At 34.5% G+C, this 19,906-nt stretch overlaps 1 pseudogene; it reads right to left on the bottom strand.

Annotated features, from left to right (window-relative positions):
* Positions 1-17,366: 17,366 nt before the first annotated feature.
* LOC107178772 (60S ribosomal protein L27-like) lies at positions 17,367-18,104 on the bottom strand (annotated as a pseudogene).
* Positions 18,105-19,906: the final 1,802 nt, after the last annotated feature.

Below are 19,906 nucleotides of genomic sequence, written 5' to 3'. Positions count from 1 at the left end.
GGAGACTTGAGCGGCAACACGATCAATTTTCTTACCGAGTTGTTGGAGAGTATGATTTTGAGCATTGGCATTTTTGGTTTGCCAGTTCAAAACAGCTTCATACTGTTTTGGTTCTTCAGGTTGCCCAGAGGCTGTAATTGGAGATTGAACAAAAGGTTTTGAGGTGACACGAGTTTGTGTGTCTGTCTGTTTTTCAAGTGGAGGAAAGGATTCTTTATAGGAGTGACTTGAAAACATAAGGCAAGATCTGATTGGATGGACCGGAGGTTTGGGATCTGGTGGAGGATGTGGAGGAAAAGATTTGCAAGATGATGGTGGATAAGAAGATCTTTTCTTTTTCTTTTTCTTTCTCTGCATAATTTCCAATTCTTCGTCAATATCCGTATCATCCAAGCAAGGACAATCCGGGTTGCACATATGGGCTTCAGGAACATCCCATAGAAAATGACCATTGACTTTATCAGAATATACTAGATACCCTTCGGAGGAAAAACCATGAATAGGAAGTTTCTTTTCTTGACCAGTTTGAACTGTTGTGATCATAGCAGTATAGGAAAGTTGTGGACTGTTTGAAATAGGCTCGGTGTCAGGGGTTTGAAAAGATAGTTTAACTTGACCATTTGGTCGTTTGTTAAACGTGGCTTCTGTGGTTTGTACTGGTTCCGAATTTTGGTGAAAATGCTCATAGTTAGTTAGCCATTCAAGAGGCATGAGCCTGAGCAATTCTTGTTTCTGGATTTGTTTGGGGATTTGGATAATGGTTGGAATTGTGTCTGTGTTTGCCAAGATCATCAAGGCATCAGAAGTTGTGTACAGTGTAGGAAGATCTAGGGCATGATTATGTAATCGATAGACTATTTGATGATGGAGGGTTGCAATATTTGATGTGGGTGTTTGTTCTGCTCCTTGGAGCTGGATCTGGACTTTAAGGGTTGTTGGAAGATTGGGATCCTCAAGAGAGAGGTTGAAATTGGGGTAAAAGATTAATAAGAGACTGCCAGCATGAAGGGTTGTTAGAACGGTGCCGACAACAGCGTGTTGGTACTCCTTGAACCTGGTGTCTAGGAGAGCAATTCTAGCTGTAACAAGTAAGCCTTTTCGACCATGAAGAGTGAGAATTAATTGTACACCACCAAGATGGAGGTGTGTGTAGCCTTCTCGTTTCCAGTTGGCGACGAGATCTGAAGGTATTTCTATAGTGACATATTGTTCACTCTGTGAGGCTTTTAGAGCACACTGGTCCAGTCTAGAAGACTGGATATACTCTTTTAGGAGTGGTCTTTTAGTGGAGATGAGGGTCCGAATACTTCTAGTGAAAGAAGTTTTCTGTTTGTAGAGATTGTAAGGACTCATGATGGGAAATTGGGACTCATTGATTTGAGCAGATTCTGGAATATAAGAATATTCAACAAGATTATCAATTTTGGAGGTTATGTGTTTAGAGCATGATTTGGGAAGAGAGAGAGTAGAAGAAAGAGAAATATGAGATGAAGAGGATGTAGAAGTGGAAGATGTGTTTGTTTCCATGGTTGATGAATCTTCTTCTAGGAGACCAAATAAGATTATTCAAATTACTAATGATACCACCTCAACATGCAATGTGGCTCTGATACCAGTCCTCCGTCATCTCACCACTCTTGAATTCTCCCTAGACCTTCTGTGGACTCTCCTTGAATGGTATTCACCACTCACGTGGTGGCGTAAGCAACTCAAAAATCTGTGAACATTTCACGGATTAGAAAAAATGCCAGAACAAGAAGCAGACATGTTCACTGCAGTCTTCTCGTTCATAGACCTTATTTCCATCACCTAGAAACAAAAGACTTCTGGACACAAGATATGGCGTATGAATGGAAAACTTATCCCCATCCGTATACCCTCATTCATGATCCATCTGTCACCTCTATTCTTAAGTCATATCTAATGGAACTCAACAATGTTCAGCCATGCGCCACAAACATTTACCACACCTCTATTGGTCCATCTCACACCTTGGAAATAATCCCAAAAGTACAAACATGTACTCCTGGTTCCAGTTCAAGTCCTCGAGGAATCCTTGTCATGGAACAACGTCTTGATTACACTAACGTCTTATTTCAAGATGCTCAAGACCCATGGGAAGATTTTCAGTCTCTTTTCCATGCTGAAAATTCCCACTACACTGTCACAGAACCAGACCCCCCTGCTCTATCAGCCCCAAAAGAAATGACTACCGCTGATGAAGAAGCCTATTTACAAGCTGAAGCTTATCTTGATCAAAGACAGATCAGGCATGCCAAACGCCAATATGAGAAAGCAACTGGTGACGTGTCTCCATCACACTACCCATCCACTCCTTGATTACAAGACACGCATGGGAATCTTTCGCTTTGGCTTTTTTTAAAGTTTTCTTTAATAATTAGACAAGGGTCCTATCTTGTTTAACGCGTGTCTTTAACTTTTCATGCTTTTCCTTTTTGGTTTTGGCGTGGTGTGCTTTAATCTTTTTGCTTTTGTAAAAGATAAGGGTCCTACCTTATCTCTCCTCCCTCGAGATCTCTATATAAGGATCTCTCTATCTTGTTGTATGGCAGGAGTTAATCAGAAATGAAATTAAGCTTTCCTCACATCATGTTTCCGTAAACCCTTTTCTCTCTTCTAGGAATCAAAGAAATTATTTGAGTTAATAATGATACGCTCACCTCTAATTTTCTAAACTGAGTATGCTCTGCACTTGCCTTAAGCCTAAGGATCTTGTGCATCAGAAAGGTCCTGTTTTATCCTCCAAAATCGATTTTGTAAACTGAAATTGTTTTCTCACAACGTTCACCCTCTTTGAAGGCCAAGAGTGCTATGTTTTCGGGTGGTATCGTGAAAAACTGTTTTCAACTATGATTTTTGGATTTTGGTATTTTGACGGATAAGTGTATATCGGCTGGAAACCAGAACTTACGGGCTATTGGCCCTAAGAACATACTTTGTTCTGTTATAGATCTGGTGTAAGTAATCATTGTGATTTCAAAAGTTTCACCATTAACTGCTCTGAAAAGTTTCGAGTGTTGTCCAGAGAACCATTCACAATTCCACCATCCTTCACCTCTTTGGCAAAATGAACAATTCTTCATTCATCTTCCTTTCAAACTCAACGAAGACATAAACCCCACAAAAGCATCACACCCGGGTATGTCTTCTTCCGACCTCCTACTTGCTAAGCAAGAATGTTCTCAGTTGCTCCAGCAAGGTCTTATTGAACCTACTGATTCAGATTGGGCTTGTCAAGCCTTCTATGTTGAAAAACGATCTTAGTTAGTTCGTGGTAAAAAGAGGTTAGTCATTGATTACCAACCGCTTAATACTTTTCTTAAAGATGATAAGTTTCCCCTTCCAAAAATCCAGACCTTATTTGTCCATCTTCAAGGGGCTCGTATCTTCTCTAAGTTTGATTTAAAAGCTGATTTTTGGCAACTTGGTATCTTACCAGTTGACCGTCCCAAAACTGCCTTCTGCATCCCTAATGCCCATTACCAATGGACTGTTATGCCTTTTGGTCTTAAGGTTACTCCTTCATTATTTCAAAAGGCCATGACAAAAATCTTCAGTCTTATCCTCCATCATGCCTTGGTTTAAATTGATGATATCTTATTATTTTCTTCTGACCATGAGAGCCACCAAAAGCTCCTTTTGGATTTCTTTCATATTGTGCAGGAACACAGAATCATGCTTTCTGAAAAGAAAAGCAGCATAGTAAAGGAATCAATTGACTTTCTTGGCATGGTTATTAAAGATGGCCATTATCAACCTGGCCCGCATATTGCAACTGAATTATTAAAGTTTTCAGACACACATCTCAATAAAAAGCAGATCCAACAATTCCTCAGGATTGTTAATTATGTCCGTGATTTCATCCCTAAAGTTGCAGTCCACACAAGCCAGTTGTCCCGCATGTTCAGAAAACAGTGCCCTCTATGGGGACCAGTGTTGTGCAAATTTTAATGTACTCGCAAGTGCACGAATCTATTGTAGTATAGATCAATGGTGACGAGTGTCGATCCCATGAGGAGGTGGATTTTAATTGTGTAGAATTAATTTTGTAAATGGGTGATTGGATTTGTGGTGGAAATGATTTGGAATATGCTAAAACTTAAATTAAAATGGCGATAATAAATTCTAAAATTGGTATTGAAATGGCGAGAATAAATTGAAGAAAATTCTATTGAAATGACGTACTTGGGTATCTGGATCCGTATCAACATGCATCATGAGCTAAATAATCCTTATTAATGCCAATTAAATCATGAGGGGGGAATCCACACCTCATGAACCACACTCTAATCAATATGGTGCTAAGGGCTTATCGTGCCAAATAATAATAATCTTATACTAGAGAGCCGGTGTAACCAAGGCGGTATCTAGACAAGATTATTATTATTTGTCGACGAGAAGTCAAAACATCCACAAAAACTAGAGGGGAAGAGAAAATAAATTTACTAAATTAAGCCCATGACACATGTTGAGACTTCACCTTCAACCCAAGCTTGAAAGAAAATTAGCCACTCATAATTGAACTAGAGGTAAAATGAGAATTTATTATAAAACGTAGAAAATACAAGATGGAGAGAATTACAGAAAATGGATCCCAAAAATGGATTCAGAGATATCAAATTAGGGGGGAGAGGCCTCCCTTTTATAGATACATGGAGTAAATCATGACCATCGAATTAAAAATAGTTTGGACGCTCAGGATTGCACCACGTCATCAGTCAACAGTACGCGGTTTGACCACACGGGTGAACAGTAACACAGTTTGACCCGGCTTTGAACAGTAACGCGGTTTGACCCGGCTTTGAACAGTAACGCGATTTGGTTGAAAATAATCTTGTGTAATGCATGTACCGTACGCACAAGTTTTGGTCTACTAATATGCTACCACGTTACCATCAAAAGTTCATAAGAATTTTAGACCAACAGGATCATGACACCTCATCAGTCAATACCACATCATCGGTCAATGCCACGTCATCGATCCGTCTATGTGAACAGTAACGTAGACAGTACCGTACATGTGAATAGTACCGTACATGTGAACAGTGTCATTTTTCCTTTTATGCTCCTCCTAAGGTTTTCGACTGTCCTGAGTTCAAAAGTGATGTCTGTTTTGCCATTTGATCTCTCGTTTATTGTGAAATGACTATGATGCCCCTAAAATACACAAAATACTTAATTAAAATAAAACACACATAATTAAATTACAAGAACCTTAAATACATAAAAGTAAGGGTTGTTAGTAAGACTTGAAATGTAAAATGACAATTTTCTCCTTTATAAATATACATTTTCTAACACTCAACAACCAGCACAGACAGCAGCTGTCCAACAACTAAAGATGATAGCCCAGTCACCTCCTCCTCTCCGAATTCCCACAACTGGCCAACGAATCCTACAGACTGATGCCAGTGATCATTACTGGAGTGTCATCCTTCTTGAAGAGATAAATGGTGTACGTCACTTCTGTGCACATGCAAGTGGACAATTCAAAGACTCTGAAAAGAACTACCATGTGATCTACAAAGAGATTTTGGCAGTCAAGTATGGAATAAAAAAGTTTGAATTTCATTTAATCAGCCACAAATTCCTTATCAACATGGACAACTCCTCTTTTCCTCGAATCTTTGACTTCAAAAATAAGTTGCTCCCCAACAAACAGCTGCTTAGCCTAAAAAACTAGTTTGCTAAATATGATTTTACTGTCCAACACTTAAAAGGCAAACAGAACCTCATCCCAGACTTTCTTACTTGACTGACTATAAATAAACCCTCACGTATTTCTTTCATTCACATCATCCCAGTTATAGCCATGAACCGTCAACTTCCTTTCAAAGCTCTTAACCAGAGAACCTTCCCCATGAACTTTACTTTTCATTTAGCCTACCAGCTCCAAGACTTTTCAAAGAAATTCCTTTACCAGTATTTCTTTAATGTCCAAACCAAAAAACCTGATCGTTTTCCTTCTCTCTGTATGGAAAATTTGTTTCTCACAGGTCTTACTCTCACTCTCTATTTCTTAACCATCTGCGAAGATGAGTTATGGTACATGTGGTGTCTCACTACCCTGTATGCCACAAAACTGATCTTCCTTGTTCAACCAGTCCTCCGCCATCTCACCACTCCTAAGTTCTCATCAGACCTTCTGTGGACTCTCCTTGAATGGTATTCCCCACTCACGTGGTGGCATAAGCAACTAAAAAATCTGTGTACTTTTCACGGATTAGACAAAATGCCAGGACAGGAAGCAGACATGTTCACTACCATCTTCATCGTTCATAAACCTTACTTCCAGCACCTAGAAACAAGAGACTTCTCGACACAAGATATGGCCTATGAATGGAGAACTTATCCTCATCCTTACACCCTCGTTCATGATCCATCTGTCACCTCTATTCTCAAGTCATACCTACTGGAGCTTAACAATGTTCAGCCCTCCGTCACAAACATTCACCACACCTCTATTGGACCATCTCACATTTTGGAAATAATCCCAAAAGAACAAACATGTACTTCAGGTTCCAGTTCAAGTCCTCAAGCAATCCTTGTCATGGAACAACATCCTGATTACACTAACGTCTTATTCCAAGACGCTTAGGACCCATGGGAATATTTTCAGTCTCTTCTCCATACTGAAAACTCCCACTACACTGTCACCGATCCAGACCCTCCTGCTCCATTAGCCCCAGCCCTAAAAGAAATGACTGCTGCTGATGAAGAAGCCTATTTGCAAGCTAAAGCTTATCTTGATCAAAGACAGATCAAGCGTGCCAAATGCCAATATGAGAAAGCAACTGGTGATGTGTCTCCATCACACTACCCATCCACTCCTTGATTACAGCCACGCATGGGAATCTTTCGCTTTTGCTTTTCTAAAGTTTGCTTTAATAATTAGACAAGGGTCTTGTCTTGTCTAAAGCTTGTCTTTTACTTTTTATGCTTTTCCTTTTTGGTTTTGGCGTGGTGTGCTTTAATCATTTTGCTTTTGTAAAAGATAAGGACCCTACCTTATCTCTCCTTTCTTGAGATCTCTATATAAGGATCTCTCTATCCTTTTGTAAAGATTGTAGCGTCAAAACTACCAGATAAAGATTTACTTATAGGTTTTGACATTCTTCATTTGGTTAAGAACTTAATCCTCACCAGTTCTGGAGTTCGCTATAAGCAAATGTTCTTGCCTTATACAGATACATTACGTCTGTATGCACTTTCCGAAACACCATCTCCATACAGTCATATTTCACAAAAGTTCCTAGAGTTTTGTCCAGAGAACTGTGAACGGCCCACACCAGCTAGTTATCATGCATGTTTAAAAAGAAAACTCCACCATGGGGTCCAGCTCAGACAAAAGCCATAAAGTAGCTAAAACAGATAGCCCAGTCACATCCTCCCCTCAAAATTCCCACTACAGGCCAACTCATTCTCCAGACAGACGCTAGTGATGACTTTTGGAGTGCCATCCTTTTGGAAAAGATAGGTGACTTAGAGTCCTATTGCACTCATGCAAGTGGACAGTTCAAAGACTCAGAACAAGAAAATTCTCACGGTAAAGTATGGAATCAAGAAATTTGAATTTCATCTAATCAGCCACAATTTCCTCATCAGAATGGACAACAGTTCTTTTTCAAAGATCTTTGACTTCAAGAACAAATTGCTTCCTGACAAACAATTACTCAATTTAAAGACATGGTTTGCAAAGTATGATTTCACAGTCCAACACATCAAAGGTGACAAAAATCTTATCCCTGATTTCCTTACCCGTCCATCTATAAATAAACCTGTTCTCATTTCTTCCATAAAAACCATTCCAGTTATAGTCATGTATCGGTCACTTCCCTTCAAGGCTTTTACTCAAAAAGCTTTTCCTTTAAACCTTACTTTCAGATCAGCCTTTCAAATCTAGGACTTTGCTAAGAAATTCCTTTACAGGTATTTCATGAATGTCCACAGAAACAAACCAGAAAGATTTCTCTCTTAACAGTTAAGTAAAGTAAGAGCCAATCATACCTCGATATTTTTTTATGTTGATCTCTTTACCTTTTTTATCCTTGTCAAGCTTGATTGTTAATCTCATATGAGTACTTTTAATCTTGGCATTATCCATGCCAGATCTTTTGAGTAGATCTTTCATATATTTTAGCTCAATTGATGAAGATATCCTCATTATTTTGTTTAGTTTGTAGTCCAAGGAAGTACTTTAACTCTTCCATCATGCGCATTTCAAAATCCCTTACTTATATAAGATGAAATTTTCTTACACAATGACTCATTAGTAGAACCAATGATAATGTCATCAACATAAATTTGAACAATAAGAATGTCTTGGTCCTTATGCTTAACAAAGAGGGTAGTATCCATTTTTCTCGTTGAAAAGTCATTTTCTAAGAGAAATTTAGATGAGCTTGTTATACCATTCTCTTGGTGCTTGCTTTGAGCATACATGCTACTCAGTCACCAGCCTATGGCATAGTAGTTCTCTCTGGTCAGAAAGCTAATGCCAAAGTTGCTCTAATCTCTCCTCTAATGATGAGAACCATCAAAGGAATACCATTAAAATTTCATGTGATCCTTTGCACATTCATGGAGGCCCAATTACAAGAGCTAGAGCCAAAAAGATGCAAGCTGCATTAAATGGATTAATTGAGAAAATATGGATTGAAAATGTAATTCAAGATGCAAGACATCATGAATTGGGCTTGGAGAGAAGACAAGGCATTGTGGGCATTATTCAAGCTATTGGGCAGCCAAATACACAATTTGGATCAAATATAGAAAGGGAAAATTCGGAATAACTCTAGTATTGATTGAGCCAGCATTAATGTGCAAAATAATATACCGTTGGAAAGTTAATTAAGTTCGCTTTCCAATACATTTTACAGAGCTGAATTTGGAGTTCTCTAGAAGGAGTTATGATCAATTTATTACAGCTTGTTCAGGCTTGGGAATTCAAACGATTCCTTTGATTATTCAACTTCATTTATTTGTTTTGTGTCAAGTTTATCAATGTGTTAGGTAAGTCTACCATTGATGATGGTGGGCTAGCATTATGTTTGTCAATGCTAACATTAATAATGGTGGGTTGGTGAAGGCTTTTAAAGCACCTTTTGACAAACCTATACTTGGAGGGTTGTTCCAATGTTTCCATTTGTATTTTTAGGATCTTGGGTTTCTTTTAGCCTATTTAAACTCAGCAACCTTGCTATGTATGACAATTAAGAGATTAATGTTATTTGAATTTGAAAGATTATTCTTTCTTTGGTTCTTTTGAGAACTAGTGAACTTATCAAGAATTTGCATTCTTGTGGCGTTCCAAATTTAGACTTATCACTCACCTTCTCATCTATTTCTTGAGTGTGGCGTCAATATCATTCTCTATACCTTTGGTTCATGCTTTTCTTAAGCATTGGGTCAAGGTTTTGTTTGTCATAAATCTATTTAGAACTTTCTTGGGAAGTTGAAACTACAATTTAAGTGTGAGTTTCAAAGTTTCATTGTGGGATTTCGTATCATCTAACTAGTGCATATGCATAAGAGTGCATAAGATAGGGATCCAGCCGTCTATAACTGTCTACACAAGGCGTCTGGCCTCTGGCTGGTGAAGTCACTCACAATGGAGAAAGGGTTTATAAGGCCTTAGACAACTTATAAAAATGATTTGAAAATTTTCATTTTCAAAATCGAGAGGTTGTTGAACATAAATTTCCTTCTTAATGTAACCATTTAAGAATGCACTTTTAACATCTGTTTGATATAGAATGAAATCTTTATGACATGCAAATGCTAAAAGCATCCTAATATATTCAAATCTAACTACGGGTGCAAACGTTTCATCAAAATCTATCCCTTTTTCTTTGTTGTAACCTTAAGCCACTAATCTAGCTTTATTCCTTACAACTACATTGGATTCATCCATTTTATTCTTAAATACCAATTTGCTGCTTATTATGGATTGATGTTTCGGTTTAGTGACTAGTTTGTACACACAATTTCTTTCAAATTAATTTAATTCTTCTTGCATGGCCATAATCCAAGATTCATCATTTTTGGCCTCATGAAAAGATTTAGGTTCAATTTGAGATATAAATGTCGTATACTGAAGATGATCTATAATTAAATCTTTAGGGTGAGATGGAACATACCTCCACTCCTTGGGGAGTGCTTGAGTTCTAAATTAGCTTATTCTCCTTATTGCTCCTCTTGATTCTCACATAGAAGATCATATTCGTTGTTCTTTTGAGAATTCTTCATGTTGCAATTCTTTATATTCTCCACGTTTACATCATCATTAGCAAGAACTTTCTTCATAGAAAGAGGATTAAATTCATCAAATATGACATGCATGGATTCTTTAATAACCAAGGTTCTTTTATTATAAACTCTATAAACTCTGCTTGAATTTGAATATCCAAGAAAGATGCCAACATGAGATTTTGGATCAAATTTGCCTAAATTATCTTTTGTACTTAAAATAAAACATTTGCATTCAAAAACTCTGAAATAATCGATATTAGGTTTTCTATCTTTCCAAAGCTTATACAGAGTTTTTTTTTAAAAAAAGGTTTAGTTAATACACGATTTAAAACATAGCATGTGGTATTAACGGTTTCGGCCCAAAAATATTTTGGTAAAGAATTTTCATTCAATATAGTCCTAGCCATTTCTTGAATAGATCTATTCTTTTTCTCAACAACTCCATTTGTTGTGGAGTCCTTGGAGAAGAGAATTGTTCAATACCTAAATTATTGCAAAAATTTTGAAAGGCATGATTCTCGAATTCTCTACCATGATCACTTCTAATGCATGAAATAACATAGCCTTTGTCATTTTGAACCCTTTTACAAAAGATTTAAAAACCTCAAAGGCATCATCCTTATTTTCTAAGAACAACACCTAAGTATATCTAGAAAAATCATCAGATATAACCAATGCATAGTATTTTCCATTAAACCTTGTATATCAAGACAGTTCGTATAAATTTATGTGAAGAAGTTAAAGAGGGTTTGAGGTGGAAATATGACTTTTATCTTTGAAAGAGGTTTTGACTCGTTTTCCAATCTGACATGCATAACACACTTTATCCTTTTGAAAACCAATTTTGGAAGACCTTTAAATCATTTTTAGAATTCTTTGAAATCAAATCCATGCTTCCATGATCTAGTCTTCTATACCACAACCAACTATCATCATGCAACGCCGAAACACACTTATCATGAGATAATACACTATTTATATGAATAATATACATTTGTGCATCTTTTTCTAACAAAGAGAGTGTTACCATCACATGCATTCTCAATAACATATTTTGATTTGTCAAAGATAACTTTATAATCCTTATCACACAATTGACTAATACTAAGAAAGTTATGCATGAAATTATTAACTAAACATACATGCTCAATAATGATAGAGGAATTTTTTTACCAATATTGCCTATACTAATGATTTTTCCTTTTGGGTTGTCGTTGAAAGAAACATTTCCACCATTTTTAACTTTGGTGAAGCTTGAAAACCAAGAATAGTCACCGGCCATGTGGCTTGAGCATCTGCTATCTAAATATTATTTGTTCCTTTCCTTCTTCGATCTCTACAAAACAGGTCTCAAATTGTGTTCTTAAGTACCCAAACTCTTTTGGGTCCTTGAATGTTAGCAATAGTTTCTTTCAGAACCCAAACCTTTTTAACACCAACATAAGTATTTTTCATGAACATGCATAGCTCATGTGATGATTTCCATTCCAACAATTGCAAATGATTTGACGTTCACTAATTGATATATCCTTAATAAAATAGTTCTAGTAATATTTTATTTTTAGTTGGTTATAACTAATTCCTCCTTTGTCAAAAGCACATTTTTTAGAGCTAAGCAACTTTTCTAAATTCTTTTGACCATTTGTAAACTTTAAGAAAATATCATTTAGCTCATTACTCTTTATCTTAAGAGCTTATTTTCCTTAGTAAAATCATTTACAAGTGGTTTCTCATGCTTAAATGAAATTTTTTATTTTCCTTTAAAGGAAATAATTTCATCATGTGACATTTTATTCTCTATTTAAAGATATTTAACCTTTTCATTTAGAGAACAATTTTGTTCTTGTAAATTATCATTTTCACTTGAGTTATAAAATTTTCTTTAGGAGATGCTTTTTTAAATCCAAATTTCTTTAGATCACTATGCAATTCTTTAAAAGTTTCAAGTAATTTATCATAATGGGGAAGATTTACCTCATCAAGCTCGTCTCCTATCGCCATAAGTGCTAAGTTTGACATCTCATGTGCTTGGTCTTCCTCAGTGGACTCTTCATCACTATTATTCCATGTTGCCACTATAGATTTCTTTTTCAATTTAGAGTTGTTGAGAAGAGGGCATTCCAATTTTATATGACATGGCTTCTTGCATTCAAAGTAAACAATTGCCTTCTTCTTCTCTTTTTGATATTTTCAAGTCTTTGAACCTTCTTCTCTTGTCTAGCTTCTTGAAGAATCTTTTGAATTTTCAAGCAATCATTGCAATATCTTCATCTTCAAATTCGCTTTCTTCATCACTTTCAAGTCTCAAAGCTTTCAAGGCAATACTCTTCTTCTTCTTATCTTCACTTCTTTTTTTAATAGCTAAATCTTCTTCATAAGAAATAAATGAACCAATTAAATCATTAAGAGATAAAGTATTAAGATTCTTAGCTTCTTCTATTGTCGTTTGCTTAGGTCTCTAATCTTTTGGTAGTGACCTATTAATTTTCTTCACTTTTTTTTGTTTGAAAAATTTCTTTGCAGGGCTCTTAGAGTGTTTACAATATCCGTAAATCCAATATAAATGGCATGAACATTCTCATTTTGCTCTATTTGAAGCAATTCATATCTTTTAGTGTATCTGCTTATTTTAATTCCCTCATAGACAGCTTCAAGCTTTCTTCAAATTTCGTAAGCATTAAAACAAGCCGAAACTCTATGAAATTCGTTTTCTCTAAGGCAGAAGATAGGGTATTCATGGCTTTAGAATTCAGAGAAGCTTTTCTCTTTTTCATCTCATTCCATTTATGTGAAGGTTTTGAAATTTCTTCCCCTTCTTTATTTTTAGTCATAGGCATGAACTAACTATCACAAAAAACTTCCATATTTCATAATCTAGTGCTTTCAAGTAAATTCTCATCCTAGGTTTTCAATAAAGGTAGTCAATGCCGTAAAAAAATGGAGGTTTAGTGGTGGATTGACCTTCCATAAAGATCGAGTCATTTTGGATTGCCATGGATCTTTTACTCTAGATAATTAAGTCTTAATGAGAGAACCTCGTTCTTATACCAAATGAAATTCTAGTAAAGCAACCCAAGAAAAGTCTCTGAAAATTCTTAGATAATAATTACACAATCCAACATCATCAAGTGTTTTAAAATAACAATGAGCAAGTTTAAAGAGATAAGAGAAGAGAAAAAAAAAAACAATTTTTTTTACATGGTTCGTCAAAACCCACTTACGTCTATGCCTCCAAGCAAACTAAGCTTAAGGATTCCACTAACTAAGCCTTATAATCTACGGCTTCAAGATGATTACAATGGACTTCAAAGGTATCAATGAACCTTTACAATGAGAGATAATCGCACACCTTTTTCTCAAGTATTTCCCACACTTACAAAGCACACAATTTTTGAAGTAAAATTAAAATTTACAAGAGCAGCACTCTCATGAGAGAATATTTGCAAGTAATAGTTCAATGACAAATCAATGTATATAAATAAGCAAATGAAAGCTCAATGTAATTTGTGTGAACTATGTTAAGCTTGATAGAGATTGAAGAAAACAATGAATAAGACAAAGAAACACTTTTAGAAAAGTTTGTCTTGGCCTTTTATAGTTTGAACAAGAAAAAATTAGTCGTTATTGACTTTCTAGGTACTATCAATTTACTGTTTATACGTAAATAGGTCCCTGTTTTCTTATATGAAAAGTTATCGTTATAGTTAAATATGAAATCTTTGCACAATCGGATCGCCGCTTAAAAGTTGTCGGTTTACCATTTGATTTCCATAACCTCATCCAATCGAAGTCGGTTTACCGCTTTGTAGTTATCAATTTGTTGTTTTATTCCAGATGCGCATCTCAACACAATCGATGAGCTGCTTCAAGTCTGCGATATGTCGTTTGATTCTAGAAAATTTTCCCAATCTTATCGGCTAACTGCTTGAAATTAGCGGTTCACCGATTGATTGCTAGAAATTGTAGTTTTGTCCAAAAAAATTTACCAAACTCAAATAGCTCTTTTTTAGGATTAAAAATAATACTTGTCATTTAAAATTCTTAAACCATTTCAATTGAGTTCTTAAACTTTAAAATTATCTTATTTAATGAAATCATATAAAAGGATTTTTCCTAAAAATATCACAAAAACCTAATTGAGTTTTAAGTGCTTAATCATACATTTAATTAATCATATGAGCTTTACAAGAATTGTAACAAGAATCACCTAAGCCTAGTGCTCTTGATGCTTGTTCTTAACTTGATGAGCTTTGTACATTTGATTGTCTTGAGCTTGTTTTCACATGGATAATTTCTGTCCTTCAAAGGCTAGTAAGATTTGAAACATAAATATACCAATATACCTTTGACGCATTGTTTGTTATCATCAAAATCAAAACCATATAATCGTGTGGGTCAACTCGCAAATAATCGTCGAGTTAGCTCACTTAATTGACTACATTACTACTGGATTAATAACAAAAATAACTAACTATTTGGGTTAAAAGCCTAAATAAATTATTTGGTGGGAGGCTTTATTTAATATACTTGTGTATAAGCGGCCTCGTGTTATTTTGCAAGGTGAGCCATTATAACAAGAACAAGTGATGCGACACTTTTGGCTTCATCTTTTTTTTTTAATCAAATATTTTTTTAATAGAATTAGAAAAAAAAAGAGATAAAATAGTGGCTTTATATTATCTTTTAATTGAAATCAAATCTTTTTTGATTTAACAAAAAAAAAGAGAAAAAAATAAGAAGCCTAGGGTTTTTACCAAAAAGATATAAAAGGCTTGTTTATCTACAAAACAATAGAGGGGCCACAATATACAGAACAGAAAAAAAAAAAGAAAACTTTTCTATCTAACTTTGAGAGAAAATGTTTTCTTTTGCTAGGTAGTGATAAAAACACATAAAGGCGCCCACACGTCAAGTGCAGGTCAAACTTGAATCATAACTTGAAAGATTATTAGTGAAGGATCATGACACTACTAGAAAAATGGGCTACCATGACAGAGAATTTCTATCATCCGACCCCCTTTATGACAGAGTTTCTATATGTCATTGTAGCCCCTGTGATAAATGTATGATAGTATTTTATCCATCACATCTTCCATGACAGTGTATATCTATCACACATATGTCATGAATCATGCGACGTCGTTTTGCAAAACTTTTTGAAATTAATCGAAAATTTTAGCGGGTAATTTAAATTGTTTTGAATTTGGTGGGTTTCTTCAAACTATGTCACATATTAATGATTTGTATTCTCTATCATGACATTTAAGGTTTAAAGAAAAATAAAATTATTATTTTTAATTTTGAAATTATAATAATACTAATTATTATTATTTAAATTCCAGAATTTTGAAATAAAAATAATAAAAATCACATTTTAAAACTTAAATTAACTTAAATAAAAATTACATTCAAATTCAACAAAACTATTAAATACCAAATAGCATCGTATATTAAAAATTTCAATCACTGGAAACTTCCAACAAATAGCATCATCAAAATACATGGTGAATCAAATCCATAATAATATCTCATAAATCCTTTACAATATCTAATCACCCACAATATCCAATCACCAACCCATCCTAAAAAACAATTAATCCATAAAAAAAACATTGATGGTAAATTCCCAAAAGCTACCAATATCACTTGAAAAACAGATTTCATTAAGTTGAGTACCAAAAAAATGCAAATTAACATATCGGTCACTTATAGTTAATCAAATTCATAAGGAGTCATCACACAGTTCAATAATCAAGAATAATGAAGAATTTCACATATGTAATAATAGCCTATAATTACTAACAAAAATCAATGTAACTTCATTTTTTAACTCTTCCATTCCTTGTCTAGAACCTTTTGATAGCCTTTTAACTGCAATTTCTTACCTTTCTACCTATGTACCATAGAACTGCTAATTAGTTAGTATAAAAGGAAAACCTGATTTAATCTCAACAGAATGCCACAATATTACCTTGTACACTGGCCCAAATCTACCTTCTCCCAGTTTATTGTAACTTGAGAAGTTATCTGTGGCCTTAGCTATTCTGGCAAAATCAAATTCCCATAATTCCATATCTTATTTTCCTCCTTCATTATTATAATTTTTCATATGATTCATCTTTGTTAATCCTGAAATTGTAGGAGAATTCCATCATGGACAGTGAACCTATTTAGCTACTAATTAGAAACAATGAATTTTATTTGCAACTAATCCAAATGAATGATACTAGCAAAAGGCTTCGAATAACGAGTTTAAAGTCTTTGGAGCTCACCAGAGCTAGTTGGGTGTGTATTTTAAAGATATAATATCCACACAATCTCAACTTGTGTGTTATGGTTACTTATGATCTTTTTCTATCTTTATTCCATTAATATTAATGCAAACTATATATATATATAATCATGCACATTTGGATTAATGTTGTTTGTAACAGTAAGAACAACTAATAAAATTACAGAATCAACCCATAAAAAAAACCAACAGTAGTTAAATTCAATAAAAAAAACTAGTAGTTAAAATAGCAACAACGGTTAAAAAAAAAACAGCTGAAATTAGAGAAATGGAAAGTTTCTTCCAGGGCAGAAATCAGAGAAATCAACACATTAGTGCCCATCATAATAGAGGGCGTCCTAGACAAGTATTTTGCAATAAACTTACCATACTTATCAAGTAACTAGTAATTTCTAATTTAAAAGGTGAAGAAATTAGATATCTAGCTAATCCATAAATTCAGGATATCAAAAATCTTAACAATTACATAAAATTTTTTCTACTACTTATTTAGATTCTAGTTTTTGTTCTGAGATTACCAAAAGTATTAACGCAGATGATACATAACTACTAAACTAATAAGGCAATAAAAAACCTTAGATCTAGTAAATAAATCAAAATCAATTGAAAGCTAATGGTTCAACAAAAAATAAACATCATAGAATAGCAAGCAGATCGATCAAAATAAACGATGTATAGATCACATAAAAATCAAATCAAATCAAAAGAATATAATATAAGAAAACGATGAAGTAAAGGCTGGCTGAACTTGAGCATATTGTTCAAGTAGTAGCAGTAGCAGATCGAAGAGTAAAGACGAAGATGAAGACGAAGAGTAGCAATCTGTTGACCACAAGCAGTGCAACAGAGAACCAATTTTTTTGTCGGCAGCGTGATTTTTTTTTCACATAAAAATAGTACCAGATCCAGAAAAAAAATAAGTTCACAAAACACTACATAAATCTCAAAATTCGCACTTTAACAACTAAAGCGTTTTCAATAACACAAAACAAAACAAAACGACAAGTCGTTTTCTTCCTTTGGTTAAAAATCTAAAACCTGAGCTTAGTAAAGAACCAACGATTCTTGCTAGTCTTAAACCTCTCCTCGAGGCGTTTCTTGGTCTCCTTGCAAGCTATCATCTTCTTGTCCTTGCTCTGGAGGGAATCAGCCGTCACGACTACCTTCAAATCGACGTCGAGAGTGTAGCGCGTGGGCATCAGGTGCTGGTAGCTGACCAACTTGACGAAGGCCTTGACGCGTGACTACTTCGCTGTCTTCTTCGCCGAGTCCTTGTGGATCACTTTGCCCGGTTACTTCTTTATCCCCGCTACCAGACAGTGCCCGTTCGGCCTCTCGCGGGTCCTGTCGTCGAACGACTTCACAATCGGCCGGCGTAACGGCCCTAAAGAAGGATCACGGTCTTATTTGGTTTCAGAAACGTCACCATTTCAACTCTCACTCCTCGCGCGCCCGCGACTCTCTCTGGGTTTTTGTGTGTTTGTGCAGAGGCTGGCAACGTGATTTTGTTTTTGTGTGTGATTTGGAAATTAGGGTTTGCCATTTGAAGTCATTCAAATGAGAGTCTACCACTTACGATTTTTTGGTGGTTTCAAGATACGGCGTCGTTCTATGCCTAAATTAATTCATTCAAAACTCACCGTTTCATAAAATATTAATATGCTATCATGTGTATGTGATAGATAAATAAGCTATCACAAATCTATTATGCCTTTATGATATATAAAAATTCTAGCACGAATCTATCATATTTTTGTGATAAATGACTAATTTTTAAATATTATTATAAAAATTCTATCATAATAGTCTATTTTTTTGGTAGTGTGATTTAACAAGATTGGTAGTGATTGATAGTGACTTGGGAGCCTTAATTACTACAACGTAAAAATAAGATACGATTTCTAGATTAGCGTAATTCTATATGTTTAATTTTCACTGCAAAACTTTTTTTAAGCAACAATATCAGCCATGAATACGGCTCTTAATACTATAGAGCACGTGAGCTAGAAATGCGAATTTTGAGTCAATAGGCTAGGCTTTCTACGAGCCTAATTTTGGAACAAGCGTAGGAGAGAAAAAAAGAACTATTGTTACTTAGAGACTTTGAACAACAGATGGATCTAGTTAGGCAGTGTTATAATGAGGAGCTTGCAAATGTGAAGCAAGATAAAGTGGCTATTCAGATTAAAGTAAAGCAGGATAAATGTTGGCTAAATCTACCATGAAGCTATTGGCTTTGGCATATACTGCCAACTATTACTTGAAAGGTTGGTGTGCAGGTAGATATCGAAAAGGTAAAATTCCTCACCACATAAATGAAGATTCCGGTTTGAGAGGGGTTGGTTATTCTACTGTATGAATCAAGGGATCCATTAAATCAATCTACCTGATAATTCCAGGATGGAATCAGATCAAGACTTGGATGGCTCTGATCTGGATGACTTTGAGGAATGGGAAGAAGATTTTGACAAGGGGGATGCTGGAAGGGTTGATTCGGAAGATACCGATGGTGGCAATATACAGTCTAATGATTGATTAAAAACTAGTTGTACCGATTTTGTGCATGCACTATATGAGAAAAAACGCTACCTGGAAAGTTGACTCATGATGTAGGGTTGTTTGTTTTTTTGTCTAAAGTTTGAATCTTTAATTATTTTTAAATGTTAAAAATTTTTAATTTATTTGTTTTCTATTAACTTATATATGATTATAAGATGTTTAGGTGTGAATAAAAAAAGTTAAATATTCTAACTTTTATCTAAATAATAAAATATCTTAACAGAGTTTTAATATTCTCTCTCATTAACACCCCTATCAAATACATTTATTTTCTTTTATTATTTTTATTTGTCCATTCAAATTTTTTGTTATACTAATGAGAATTTTAAACATAATAGACCTTTAGGTGAGTGCTCTTTACACTAAGTCATCTCTTTATATTTATAATTATAATTTTTCTAATAGATTTTAAATATTATTTAATACATTAATTTTAATTCAAATGATTAAATAGTAATTGGTTGGTGTACGTAATTAGTAAGAAAGATATCATATAATATACTAAAAATAACTTTATACGTATCATATATTAATGTCAAAAAATATGTGCTAGATATAATTTTTATTTTTCATCCTTTACTAAAGTACACATTATCAATTTTTAATTAATCAAATAATTTATTTATAACTTGTCATTGTTTAATAAATAAATATAAATATTATTAATATTTATAAGGTTATATATGTCAAAATATCATATGCAGACGTTTTCTTTTTCAGAAAACTAACAACTTCACACTTATTTTAGATGATGAAAAAAGAAAAATAAATGTGTCATTTAAA

Source organism: Citrus sinensis, chromosome 6 (assembly GCF_022201045.2).
Source record: "Citrus sinensis cultivar Valencia sweet orange chromosome 6, DVS_A1.0, whole genome shotgun sequence".
Taxonomy (NCBI): Eukaryota; Viridiplantae; Streptophyta; class Magnoliopsida; order Sapindales; family Rutaceae; genus Citrus; species Citrus sinensis.
This window is presented reverse-complemented; position numbering and strand designations above follow the sequence as displayed.